This window comes from Dermacentor variabilis, chromosome 2 (genome assembly GCF_050947875.1).
Source record: "Dermacentor variabilis isolate Ectoservices chromosome 2, ASM5094787v1, whole genome shotgun sequence".
Lineage (NCBI taxonomy): Eukaryota > Metazoa > Arthropoda > Arachnida > Ixodida > Ixodidae > Dermacentor > Dermacentor variabilis.
Genome location: NC_134569.1, coordinates 78,493,367 through 78,508,128, shown reverse-complemented (window position 1 = coordinate 78,508,128; position 14,762 = coordinate 78,493,367). Strand labels below are relative to the sequence as shown.

At 44.0% G+C, this 14,762-nt stretch overlaps 1 protein-coding gene across 2 annotated transcripts in view; it reads left to right on the top strand.

The window, feature by feature from the left end:
- LOC142572147 (uncharacterized) overlaps positions 1-14,077 on the top strand; it is a 35,852-nt gene extending 21,775 nt beyond the window's left edge. Inside the window, exon 6 of one of the 2 annotated variants that reach the window (XM_075681053.1) lies at positions 4,424-14,077. The gene's annotated coding sequence lies outside the window, so the exon portion shown is untranslated. Of the gene's footprint in view, positions 1-4,313 lie in introns of both variants that reach the window. The other variant, XM_075681054.1, reaches the window with a different exon arrangement.
- Positions 14,078-14,762: the final 685 nt, after the last annotated feature.

The following is a 14,762-nucleotide window of genomic DNA, read 5'->3' as shown; positions in this document are numbered from 1 at the left end:
CCAGCGACCAAGTCTTCCTGAAGGGTCTTTCAATGAGCATAACCAACAAAGCGCGTGATGGTCTGTGATAACGGAAAAGGGTCGGCCATATAAGTATGGGCGGAACTTCGCAACCGCCCAAACTAGGGCCAGACACTCACGCTCAGTGATGGAATAGTTGCGCTCCGCGGGCGAGAGGAGCCTGCTGGCGTAAGCGATAACACGGTCGTGGCCACGCTGGCGTTGTGCCAGTACTGCGCCAATTCCGTGACCGCTGGCATCAGTACGGACTTCGGTAGGCGCAGAAGGATCGAAATGGGCCAGAACGGGAGGCGTTGTGAGAAGATCGATGAGAAGCGAGAATGCAGAGGCCTCGTTGTCGCCCCACTGGAAAGGGGCGTCTTTTTTCAAAAGCTCGGTTAGTGGTCGTGCTATGGCCGCGAAATTTTTGACGAAACGGCGGAAGTACGAGCAAAGGCCGATGAAGCTGCACACATCCTTGAAACACTTCGGAACAGGGAAGTGCGTAACAGCATGGATCTTGCCTGGGTCCGGTTGCACTCCGTTCGTGTCAACGAGATGTCCACGGACAGTAATCTGGCGACGGCCGAATTGGCACTTCGATGCGTTGAGTTGCAGACCGGCTCGCCGAAAAACGTCCAGGACTGCTGAGAGGCGCTCGAGGTGCGTAGCGAATGTTGGGGAGAATACTATAACGTCGTCCAAGTAGCACAGACACGTGGACCATTTGAAACCGTGAAGAAGGGAGTCCATCATGCGTTCAAAAGTGGCAGGAGCGTTACATAGGCCGAACGGCATCACCTTGAATTGATAAAGACCGTCGGGTATTACAAAGGCAGTCTTCTCGCGGTCGAGATCGTCCACGGTAATCTGCCAATAGCCGGAGCGAAGGTCAATAGAGGAGAAATAGCGAGCACCGTGGAGGCAGTCAAGGGCGTCATCAATGCGAGGTAGGGGATACACGTCCTTTTTGGTAACCCTGTTAAGGTGTCGATAATCCACGCAAAAGCGCCATGAGCCATCCTTCTTTTTTACCAGCACAACCGGTGACGCCCATGGACTACATGACGGTTCAATAATGTTCTTGGCAAGCATTTTGCGAACTTCGGTATGAATAACTTGACGCTCAGCTGGTGATACGCGATACGGGCGGCGATGAATAGGAGGGGCATCTCCGGTATTAATGCGATGTTTAACAGCTGTTGTTTGGGCCAAAGGACGATCGTTAAAGTAAAAAATATCTTGGTAGGAAAGCAGAACGCGGTAGAGCACACGAGCGTGCTCGGACGGCAGGTCGGGTGCAATCATTTTCTGTTAGTCGGCGATGGTACAAGTTGCCGACTGCGATGGTAGAGGAGGATCGGGTGAATTGTAGTCTACTGAAATCGATGCTTCAGAGTGATCCTCGAATGAGCAAAGTTGGGCCAGAGACATCCCGCGTGGCAGCGCTTGTGTCGTCAAGCCAAAATTGACCACTGGCAGGCAGACGCAATTCGCCGTAATAGATAAAACTGTATGAGGTAGTGTGATCCCGTGTGTAAGGAGGACGTCTTGCAGAGGAGCCGCGATGTAGTGACCGTCGGGCACTGGTGGGGATGACACGAAGTCAGCATAAGTCAGCGCCGAAGGTGGCAAGCGAACGAAATCGACGGAACTGAGGCGAGTAAGGTGTTGTTCAGCGGGATCCAGAACAGGCAGGTCGAGGCGGAGAGTACTGGCGGAGCAATCGATGAGAGCAGAATGTGCCGAGAGGAAGTCGAGGCTGAGGATGATGTCGTGGGGACAGTGGGCGATGACTGTGAATAGCACGGTAGTGGAGCGATCGGCGAAGGAAACACGGGCGGCACACATACCAATTACAGGGGCTGTTCCGCCATCGGCGACACGGACAACAGGCGTCGTGGCGGGCGTGATTATTTTCCTCAGCCGGTTACGAAAGTCCGCTCTCATTACCGACAAATGCGCCCCAGTGTCTATGAGAGCTGATACAGGAACACCGTCGACTTGCACGTCAAGAAGGTTCAGATGAGTGGGCAAGGTCAGGAGAGGATTTGGCGGCCTAGGGAGCAATGCAGCGTCACCTCGAGGCGCTGCATCGTCTAGTTTTCCGGCTGGGAGCGGCGTCCGAAGGGAGTCGGCGAATAGGAACGACGGGGCTGGGGAGAGCGAGATTGACGTCGTTGGGGCGAAGGCGAATGAAAAGAGGGGCGGTTCGGCGCCGGAGAATCGGTGGCGGCATTATCTGATCGGACAGCATAGGGACGAGAAGGGCCACCTGGGGGCGAGAGTAGGCAGTATATGTAGACTGGTTCAGGGAACTCCAGCAACTGCGACAGTGCCGAGAAATGTGCCCAATTCGATGGCAGTGAAAACAAATTGGCTTGTCGTCTGCAGTGCGCCATTCAGAGGGGTTGCGGAAACGTGGTGGGTAAGAAGGTGCGGGATGGGGTGGAATCGAAGAAGCCGGGTGGGCATCAGGGTGATGGGCCGAGCAGATGGTGTGAATACCCATGTTGGCGAACTCCTGGCGGACAACAGCCTGGATCAGGGAAACAGTGACTGCAGGTGCATTGGAGGGGCTGGAGTCGAACGCAGCCGGATAGGCGGCCTCGATATCACGCCGAACAATCCTGGTAACATCGCCAGTGTTGTTGGGACGAGGAGCGTCGGCACAGGAAGATGTCGCTGGGGTGTTGGGCAGATGGGCGAACTGTTGGTCGATACGTCGGCTTTTAGCGAATTCCAGGCGGCGGCACTCTTTTATAACTGCATCCACCGTCGCGACGTTGTTAAATACGAGCAAGTTGAAGGCATCATCGGCAATGCCTTTGAGGATGTGGGAGACCTTGTCGGACTCACCCACGTGTGCGTCAACTTTGCGGCATAGAGCCAAGACGTCCTGAATGTACGTGACGTAGGGCTCCGTTGACGTCTGTACACGACCGGAAAGCGCCTTCTGCGCGACAAGTTGGTGACCGTAGGGGTTGCCGAACAAGTCTCGAAGCTTTTGCTTAAGCGAATCCCAACTGGTCAGCTCATCTTCGTGCGTCCGATACCAAACTTGAGGTGTGCCACCGAGGTAAAAGACGACGTTGGCGAGCATGATAGTAGGGTCCCACCGGTTATTGCGGCTGACGTGTTCGTACAGGCTGATCCAGTCCTCGACGTCTTCCCCATCTTTTGCCGAGAATACGCCAGGATCACGGGGAGCGGAGAGGGTGATGTAGGTCGTCGAAGTGGCAGCAGGTGTCGGAGCCGGCGGAGTCGGGTTGTCGTCACCAGGAGCCATGAAGGAAGGCTCGACGTACCGTCCACTGCGAAGCTCCGTGACGAGGTACAGGGAACATCCACCTCCACCAAATATGTTACGTAGGAAGACACCGACGAAAAGCTATTTACAAGTATATTTACAAGGCGATACGCCGCAGTTGACGAAGAGGCAACAGCCCGCGCTAGCTTCCAATCGTCGTCTTCGTCTTCTTCCTGCTCGGCTCTTCGTCATTGGAAATACTACCCCGTAGCAATATGTCCTATCTTGGAGTATGCTAAAGCTGTATGGGATCCCTACACTAAATCCAACCAACAAAAGATTGACAGAATCCAGAGGTTAGCATCAAAGTTCATATTTAACAAGTGTCGCTACTGCCAATCCCCCACTGAACTTTGTAAACTTGCCGACTTACCTCCGTTAGATTTGCGTACCAGGTATGAGCGACTGAAACTAATTTACCTTATCATTAATGGTCACTTGCTTGTCGACAAACACAACTTCTTCAAAATCTTGACAAATGAAATATCCAGACATCGTCATAGCCAGTACATCACACCCCCTCAAGTCAGAAGTGACTGTTTTAAGTACAGCTTTGTCCCGAGAGGTATTACGGAATGGAATGCGCTCCCCGACTCTGTCATGTCGGCCTCATGCGTTGAGGAATTTTTGCAATGTGTACACGTTATTCTTTTTGCCGATAACTAATATGTATATCATAACTTTGCCAAAGGTGTATCTGTTCATTTTGCTTCTTATTTTTTGGGGGAAGTTTGTAAGGTGCATAGAATTTAAACTGATTCACGTCCCTGCTGAAATGTCTACAGTTGTTCATTTACTTGCTTTTGTTGTCATACTGTATCCTTGTATGTGTTTGTATTTTCCACTCCTGTAATGGCCCTTCACGGGCTGACAGTATTATAAAATAAAAATAAAAAAGATTGCATGATAGAGCTAGCTGAATGCATGCGGCTTGACACATAACATGGTAACATTGAATGTAAACGTGAACTGTTTCTTCCTCTTGCCTCCCTTTTTCATACAGTACTTATGGTTTCTCTGCTGGAGGCGATGTGGGACAGGAGGCATGACTTTGCATATTGTGATAGTTGTGACTTTCTATAACATACTGAAATTGTCTTTTTGCTTTAACAGCAAATGTCGATATAGCTGCCTGATGAAAGGAGAATTGAAGGTGCAGTGCGTCCAAGGTGGCCCATTCCTCCAGCTATCTGCTGTCATTTGTCACTGCACATCAGAATCCCATTATGGTGAGGAAGACCTCACAGATGATCTTCATTTTTTTTTATTTCATCCAGCTCGGAGCCTTGCACATTGGTTATAGTGTCCTGTTGCAGCAGATCGTTCTGTGGTCAAAATTACTGAATCTACCTCAAGGCTCGCAAATCAATTCACTGATTTATTTTCTACGTATTTCTACCCATCATTAGCAGTGCTTCCAATATCAACAAAATCAGGTATGTAAGAGTGAGATTACTTCTTGTTTGCCATGTTTGAGCTACACTGCCAGTGTGAAATGGACACTTATTCCAAAAAAAGAACTGAATTGAATAACATTTTTGGGATTTGAACCTCATTACAATGAAGCAGGACACTTAGCGAAAAAAGCTATTGCTGTATTGCATGTGACATTCATTTCAAAAGTGTACATGGATGAATCAGCAATTAGACTCCACAGAAGAGTGCTGCCGTGAAACTTGAGCTTCATTTAAGTTTGCAATGCCTTTAACTTGCACTTTGAGTAGCATTAGGGATATTGAGTGGACTGTGCCTAAGTCGTTTTACAGAAAGAGCAATGATGGTGGGAAGAGCTGGCCTAACCTAACTTGTAACATGACTTTAGTGTTAGGTCCCACCTATAGTGAGTGCTGCAATGGAAGGAGAGGGGAAGTCCACTGGTGCATGGCATCAGCAACATTTTATTGCTGATAATTCAATTCATATAAGGTGCCTTCAAGGAATTCTTGGAAAAGATTTGTGACGAGAACTTAAATTTGGATGCCATATGATGCTTTTCTTTATTTTGTTTTCATGATGTGCATGGTCTGTACTGCATATTTTACAGCCGTCAACAAAATTGCTGCCGTTCATCTTGTCGCTCATAACTTTCGACTTGGTGCTTCAGTTGGCCATTTGACCGCTAAGTCTAACATCAGTTATCCTGGTTGATCTTGCCCGAAACCCTAGCTTTTCTTCAGGGCACTCCAATAAAAGAGTGCGGTTGAAATGGCATGATTGTGTAGGAAGTCAAAAGTGGCCATTTGTACAGCAAAAAGATGTACAAGAATTCGAGCTTGATTGTGATCGCACGGCTCACATTAAGCACTGCAGTATCGAGATGCCATGTTCAAGCTTGACAAGTAAGAAGGTTTTTGAAGGTAAGCACGTGAAGGCATCACTGTGTCATGCTGTTGGCAATACAGTACTAGTTAGCTGCAACTTAGCCAGAGATTATGCACACTAGTCATAACAAGCTGCCACCAGCTTATGGGATAGAATGATAAGAAGCTGAAGTATCCAGTCAGTTTGTGATAATCCAAAGTAGAAGCCGGAAGCAAAATAAAATATTCTGTTGTAATTCAAGCAAATGTCCAGTATTTTGCCCTTTGCATTTTGAAAGCAGAGTGAAACCACTTAATTCAAACAAAACTTCCATTTCATTGAAACTTTTTGGCTTCTCAGGGCACAGATTGCGGCCAAAAATTGCTGTTAAGCAGAAGATGCAGAGCCTCCTCAGACCTCATATCTAACCTGTTGCATGTCAGCTTTGCTATTAAAAATAACAATTGAAGTGATGGGGAAAAAATGTCTAAATTGAAGAGTGGGCAGCCAATATCAATAGTTTAATCATGTTGTTGTCATTGCATTTAAAGACAATTGATACTGCTTTGTGTGAGACTATTTATTGTACAGTTGACTTCCATTAATTTGACCCTGACAGGACTGATGAAATTGATAGAATTATTCAGTGGGTCAAATTATACACATTGCAGAAAAATGGCAAAACACACTGCTGATTCATTTGGCAGTGTTTGCCTGTGCCATAAACACATCCCCAAAACAGTGGTGCAACCACTTTCAGTGTGTCAAAAGTAAAAAAACTGACGTAGAAATGACGTTAACACTCCTAAACAAAGTATAAATCTAATGCCCACCCGACTTTTTAGCAAGAAAAAATACAGCAGATCCGATGTGCCCTGTTGGAATCTATATACAGTGGAGCTTTCTGTAAATATGCAAGTACTTAAACACGTGTTTGTGTTTATTCAATGTGAGTGCGAAGTGAAACCGAACACTTTTATTCATCTTTGCAAAGAATGCAGGGTACTTTTAAACAGCCAGCGCTATAGGGATTGAAAGAAGCAAGCTGGCTTTCTGTGCCATTTGTTTGAGGTACCGACCTCCCCTGGGAGGTGCAGATGCAACTGTCTGCACAATTGCCAAGCGGCGCATTGCATGTGCAACGTGAGGCCATGACCTCTGGTGCCCTCTTTCCCGCCTCATCGCGGGTCTCCACGTCGTAGCCCCTTTGCCCTCTCCACCAGTGGCCAACCACCCACATGCGCAGGCCAGCTTCCCCTCCCCCTTCTACCTTCCATTGTTGCAGGTGAAGTAGTGTGAGCCATCGCTTCTAGATGGTGCCGCCGTCCCACAGCGAAGTCCGAGCTATTTGGCGATGCCCAACTATTTAAAGTGATTTTTGCCGCAGTACGTTCTTCTTATGTCATACAAGTGCTGCAAAGGCGGTTTGGATTTCGTGTCTGTTTGCACTATGCAGGTAATTTTCGGTCCAATTTGCCTGGGAATAAAGGAAGTGTGCCTTTGAATCAGGTAAATACAGTAATCAGCCAATTGTGAACAACAGGAGACAACATGTGTTTAATTCATTCACTACCCTTAAGCTCTGTCGAGACAGATGCTGTGACTAATGGGGTCTCTATTGGGGCCACCATAGGGGTCAGGCGGGTGCGAGCTGGCAGGTCAAGTTCAAATTATCTGGCGAAGGCCAATTGTTTGGGATCAAAGTAACACAAATTTTGGCCCATAGAAATGCGTCGGTGCTTGCCAGGACCTTCAGTCAGAATTGAATTAACCCTAAAATCAACTTAAGTAGAGTCGAAATAATGGAAATCTACTGTGCTATCTCCGACAATGAAAAATGGCTGGGAGGTACCCACATCTGACATGCCATGAAATGTTGCTGCTATCTGAAATGAAAAAGTCTACCCAATGAACCGCTGCATTACGCTTTATCTGTGTTTTAAAGGCAAGCAAAATAGGTTTATACCAGAACAAGCGTTAGAGATGTCACATCGTCTACACACATAGAGGCGCTGCTAAGTCAAATATTCATGCCATTTGACCAAACAAAGGGTGTTGAAGTGATTAGTTTTTTTTTTTGTCTTTTTTCTCCGTTTTTCGTGGTCAGTGGCAGAAATTTTTTTGCTGATAGAATCAGGAGAGGGTAGTGCTGCAGGAAGGAGGGGAGAGCTGCTATGGAGACGGACCTACTGGACAGAAAGTAGGTTACTGGGGGAGAGGGAAAGTTGCCATTGTCTCTGGATTTCAATGGTTGGGAGAGATGCTGACATCACAACAGAGCCTTGTGGGTCAGCAAGACTGTAGCAGAAAAGGAACAGAACTTGGAAAAATGACATGAGGCTTGGCATCACCGGGAGGCCACCATGACTGCAGAGGAACAGGAAGAAACATTGTGCCAGCGACTTTCACGGATAATTCAGCGGATTTGGGAAGCTGCTCACTTACTTCGACAGTCATCTGCAATTATTTCTGCATACTTTTTTCATGAGAGACTACCTGGCAACAAGAGTTGAATATAAAAAGCATAGTGTCATTAGGCTTTTCCTGGGCCTGAGGAGAATAAGGAATGAATAGTCGGGACGTACCCGCGTTTGATATTCAGGCTGCCATTGGCATTGACGAGTGTTACTGCAACAGGACGCAAATAACATGGCCACACATTTGCTACTCAGATATTTGGCATGCATGTGCACAGGATCCCACAGGATCCTCTCTCTCTGCTATTGAACATGGTCACAGCCTGTGCTTTGCACAGAATTGTCTAGTACAGACTATGTATGATTATATAACAGGTCTGGCCCTTGTTTTGTACTGTACGCTTTATTTATTTCAAGCACCTGATAATGCCATACCTGCTAACTTTTATGATTTTATTGTAAAATGTCCAATGTTCAGAGGTTCTTTACAATTGTCTTATTGATACAAAAAATTCTAGTATGTACAAAATTTTTGTGTCCGCTTTAAAACAGCATCAATTTTAAATTAATGCACAACAAACAATTGACCTATTTTTCATAGCCCGATATTTTCGGCCCGCCCAATCATTCAGACCTACCCACAGCAGTGCCTCCAACTTATAAAACAGGTATATAATAGCATTCAAAATTTCAGCCAATGGTACATGAATATTTGATAAACTTGACGAAAGTTTGCTTTCTTTCTTTCTTTTTTTTTTTTTTTTTTTTTTTTGGAGCCGGTCATTTTTGCTGTGACTATACAGCAGGAGGACTGTTCAGGGCACCAGTACAGTTGGCGAAAATTCTAATAGACAGTCAACATCTTCAGTAGTGAGACAACTTTTAGTATTCTTCACAAAATTTTAGTAGCTTTCAACTGAAGCTAAACTAACTTTCAAATTTTAAGGCTGGTTGGTCTGTAATGTAAACAAAAATATGCCAACTTTAAGAATTCAAGTTAGCACAGTTTGACTGTAGCACATTATAAAAATCTTCAGACTGATTCATAATGATTACCACCAAATTTCATGCAAAGCTGAGCGAAATTTTTGCGACAAGTTCTTGTGCTGTGTCTTTTGTAAAATGCAGTGAAATTACCTTTTATTTATTTATTTATTCAAAATGCCTTACAGTATTGAAAAGGGCATTGGGTAAGGGGGGCTTCACAATACGTAACAAGGTTTAGATAGTTAAAGTTATATAAATAATTACTTTAAAATGTATCTCTCACAGTGTGCAATTATTCGAGTTACACATTACCCTCACTATCAGTTGTGTCACTACTCAATGTAATGAGGTTCAATTGTATCCCTGTGCATAGAAAAATGTTACCTGGTGAATAACCTGGCCTAATCTCATATTTCACTGGAAACATTGCAGTGTCGATGTACTATACTACTTTTCCTTTTCTGTGTAAGCGTTACCTTTTGTATGACAGCATTGTGTTGTCTTTGCAAGTCTGATGTTCCTTTTGTCAGAAGTGTCATGGCATTTACAGCCAGTCATTTGCACTATAACTGTGCTTCCCTTGTTGAAATTATTGCTGGTTTCATTCACTGTTACACACTGAATTTGTTGTCCTTCCCTTTACATTTTGCAGTATTTGCCTGTTTTTAGTGGCACTCTAAAGGGACACCAAAGAGAGAAATATTAGTTCAGAGCTCTGTTAGTGAGTTACCCTCCTACGGTACCAAAAAAGCTGCTCTTACCGCAAAGGAGGCTTGGTGAGCATGAAAGATGCAAGTACGAAAGACTTGTGGCAACACCACCTTGAAGCTCACGCACCAGTGTGCTTTGACATCATGGATTTTTATTACATCTGCTCAGCATAGTTAATTTTAAGGCGAGTAGCATTCTTTGGCTCTTTCGCCCGTTTCCGTGTTTCGCGGTTGGCAGTGGCCAGCGGTTGGTGGTCGGAGGTTGGAACAAAAGCGCCGATGTAAAGGGCGTGCGAGCTTGCATTGTGAGGCATGTTCGTTGTCGAATGCCAGCTGTTGTAGCTTATGCAGATGCACATACTGTCCACTTATACTACCACTAGAAATGTGCTCGTTAACGGTTATGTTCTCTACGGAACAGCACAACACGACAACAGACGCTACCTAAAGACCCTCACTGCAACAAATATAAGTTGTCAAGTGGACCCTTCCTTTTGAATAGCTTTCTAAAAGTGTTCGCCTATTTCCTCACTCAATTGTCGTTAATGGTTCTCCACAGTATTTTTCCATCAGTGAAGATAGACTACTCTTGTGTTCCAATTCTACTTTCGTGCTGTTAGTTTACTTATGCTGGCCATTTTGTTGGTGTAATATGGATGATAGGGTAGGGAAGTCATTCTTAATTTAAATGCTGTCATTGTCGATGTTTTTCAAAAGGATTCAAAGAGTGAACTTAGTTTAAGAACATTTACTGCGCCATTGCTGCCCAAATGCGAAGAAAAGAATACTTTGAAATCCATGGTGTCACACTTGCGTAGCAGTGCCGGGGCTCTGGTACGAAATTTAAAATGTCGAAGTTTCATCTTCATCTTATCTTTCAGTAATAAACGTCCTGCCGCAAAATTAAGCAAAATTTCAAAGAAATTCATAATTTCAAACTGATTCAGTGCTTTTCTTTAGTGTCCCTCTAACTGTCGCCACTTATTCTCTATATTCTCAGTAACTATTTTCAGTTGCCGTTGCAATGCAATGAAAAAAAAAATCCACATTCCTGCCTGTGGGGCGGTTTATTTTGTGGCAGTCTTCCTTTACTTCTTTCGTGTAATGTAGGTGCACTTGATGCATCAAAGTGCATGACTGAGTCTTTCGTGTATACATGCGACACTTGTGGAATTTAGAAGAGTTTACTGTTGGGCTAGTTGGAACGTGATTTTAAAATTTAGACCAGTGCCACTGTGTCTCACTTTCTTGTCCAGTTTCGTGCCGCTGTTTTAAGTTTCGAAACTTGTTGAGTGTTGCATGTTTCAGCAATTTGGTATGTGTAACTGCTCATGCTTTCGTGCTTGCTACAACTTGCCAAATATTTTTTTAAATTTACAATATTTTAAAACTCGTTTCTGGCTTTAAGAAATTCCATTTGATAATCATACGTACAGGTTGTCATGCAAGTTTGGTATGTGACCCTGCATTTGTAACATGTTTCACGAAGCTGGCCCTGAAGGTGCCCTGAAACACTCTTTGAACATAGCAAGAAAAGTTCGCCGATGTGTTAAAGAAGCTCCTGTGAACATGTGAGCTGAATATTATTGCACTGCTTGTAGCAGGCAATTTAAAATGTTCTGTCAAAAGCAGTAAAAAATTGCTTGCTCTCTCCTTCGCGATGTCGTCAGTGGCATCGCTAGCAGTTAGACCCACCAACGCTGTTGGCTGGTTTCGTGCTCGTGACAACATTCTCAGTACGAATACAATTATTGCTCATTTGAGGTAAATAAATGGAAAATATATTTATACATCTGTGGCCTCAAAACAATAGAAAAACCATTTCATCTTTTCATCGCCAGTCTACACACAACAGTTGCATGTTGCTATTCAACGTCTCGCCACTGAGACGTTCAACCTTTGGGCAGGGCCAGCGGGGCATTGCTCCTTTGTGCCCCCTTGCTGTCTCTCCTGTGTAGCCTCCAGCGTGCTAGTGGAAATGAGAAAGAAAGCTGCGCATTGGTCCAGTTTAACTTTTCCTGTGGTTCAAGGATTCGAAAATATATTGTGGCAGGAGATTTACGAGACGACATAACTTAATAGTGATGTTATTCCATGATTAGTTAGAAAAGTGTTTCAGGGCCCCTTTAAGGCTACCCATGTTTCTGTGCAGTGTGTTAAGTTGCTGTTCAATGTTAACCAAATATGCTGAAAATATAGCTTAGCAAAATAATATGACAAGGTAGTTATTTCAGAGACAAGGATGTATTGTGGTGCGATAATTTTAAGCTGTACGTCCTTTTTTTTTTCCTCTCTTTTCTTTTGCAACAGACGTCATTGAGCATGAAGCCAAAAGGCATTTTTCAAAATCATTTATGCTGCCAGGTGCAGATTTGGGCTAGTTGGTTGAACATAAACTAAAAAGTGTGAAAGTAAAGCTAGGACGCAAGAACAAAATGTTAATGACGATGTTTTGTTCCTTCCCTTTTCTTTTGTTCTAGTTCTACTTTCATGCTGTTAGTTTACTTATTCTGACCATTTTCTTGGTGCAGTCACAAGTGAAACAATGGTGGTGTTTTTTTTTAGAAGTGCCATCATTGCAGATGTTTTTCTTATATTCCATAGCATCATTTGCTTCCCATCTAGGTACTTTCTTGTATTTTAGTTGTCATTGTCGTGGACATTGGTAGCTTTACATTTTAGTAATACAGTAATGCTGATGGAAAGAAATGTGGCCCGTCTGCGAATTCACCAGCTTTGTCTCTTCCTGGATTATTTAGCTCGCATCTGCTGCAAGTGGCAAGAGAACTGTCCATCCTAGAATTTAGCCACAGCTCTGTAATAACACCAAAGCAATATTTCTTTTCACTGCTTTCCACTGCTGACACTTTTTCTCCTTACCAGTGTTTTAAATGTATGGCTTTATTAAGCAATGCCTCTATCACTTGCTACTCATTTCCTACTTTAGTGAATGCTTCTTCAGCCTGCCATAAGGTGGCTGGTCTGCATGAAAGGTAAATAATAAGAAACTTGCCTCCAATTATGTTTTCTTGGCAAGACCTTGCCTTACTGCGAATTAGTTGCACAAGAACGATGCACAGAGCAAAGTGCTTGCTCATGCAACCTTTTTATGTTTGCCAAGCACAGTTTCTTAAGTTTGGTTTCTACCATTAGTTGCAAGCATGCTTTGATGAGAACTGTTTCAAGAAGTGAAGTCTCTGTGCTGTAAGGTTAACAGTGTCAACCTCAATGCCATTGCCTTTGCAAATGACCAAGCAAGAGATTCAGCTTGTAGTACCAACATTCCTGCATAGGCAGTTTTCTTGCAAGTTCACTAGAGCGCCTCTCATCAGCATCTATATTCCGACGACTCAATTACTTGTCACACTCAGTGGGAACACTTAATATCCAACATATTAGGCCAGGTTTCTGTTGAACGTCTTCCTAGGCTGTCATAGCTGCCGCTTTTGTAACTAAAAGAAAGCTTAGATATGGAAGTTAATTTTTATTGAATAGCAGTACGTTGCGTGTTCCTTTGAAGTGTGACATGTGGAACATTTAGAAAAGTCAGTAGCAACTTTTTTTTTTTTTCAAGTGCACGCTTGATTGGCAACATTGAATTTTCCTCAATATGAAGCAGCTTCTCGACCTTCAGAGAGTGGAAGGTGCAGCGATTACTCGAGTCCCACAACAGAAGTAGTCGCTGTGTTTCTCTGTGTTCCCTAAGCTGTAATAAGGTTGTCAGGCTTTTGCAATGTTCAAAAAGAGCAGAGCAGTGTGTTTGAAGCATCCCCTTATTGCAGGAATTAGATGAGGGAGGTTTACTGAAGAGCAACATTACTTTACAGATGAAGGGCAGTGCTATATCCCATGCTCTAAGAAGTTGAGCAACTGCTTCAAGTTGAGGCGTGTTTCTTTAAGAGTGTAAGGATGACTCACCAACATCAGGCATGTATGCACTTTTGACTGAGAGAAGGTAGCAGGCAACCAGGAGAGAATGAGGAGTGCTTTGCATCACACAGTTGGTGCAGTACAGTAGATGAGAGGTTCACAGAGAGACCCAGTTTTCATTTTCACGATATGTTTTATTTCCATGCTACATGTGATAAAAAGTGTGTTAATGTTACACGGACCCCCTTCTGAGGCCCAGGGACTACGGAACAGTGATTGTGAGTCAAGGTGTTGCCGTCAAGAGGCAAACTCTGTTACTCAAACGAGAAGGAAAAAAGAAAAGGGAAAGTCACCAAGCTCCACAATCAGGACTACACTGTAAATCTTTGGAAAGTTGTACCGGTGATGCAGTGTTGTATGAAATGGAGAAAAAGAAATGTTTGTAAGTGGAGAGTTGTAATAAAATAATGACTCATGTAGCATCACAGCTCCTTTTTTCATTTTGGTTGGCATTTCTTCAGTGAGTAACGTAAAAACAAGTAATGGGGGCTTCTGCCACGGTGTTATCAAAGATGCAGCTAGGCTGCTCCAGTGCAAGCAAGTTCCTGCCGAAAACTTCTGGTCTGTACCAAAAGAAGCTTTGACTGCTTCATGCACATGACACAAGTTACAAAACCAACCTTATGCAATTAAAACATTAATCAGCGAATATGTCTGATAGAACAATAGAAGACTAACATGACTGGGGGCCGAAGCTGTGCAACGTACATTTAGCACTTGCAGTTAAGAAATAAGGGCTTACTTTGCACAAGCATTAAAACATCCAATGTCAGCAAATCTACTGTTTTCCTAGAAATTTCGCTTCACTACAGTCGTGCTTCTCAGTAATCGTGTTGCTTGCAGTTTCAACCAAAGTTGTAAGAAGTACAGAAAGCATGCAGTCACCAGCTTCAGTTTGAAAGGATGGAATTACATTACTGAAACCTTACACTTTCTAAAAACTGTACCATCCTGGCCAACTTTGACAATTGCTGCTTTTTTTTGTTCTTTTTATAGTGTAACCAGTTGACAAAGCAAACAATTACTACACCTTTCACTCTGGGCTGAGGTGATCCTGGAAGCAAGCAGTGTTTGCTTCGGTATCAAGCAAATGCTAGTGACAGCACA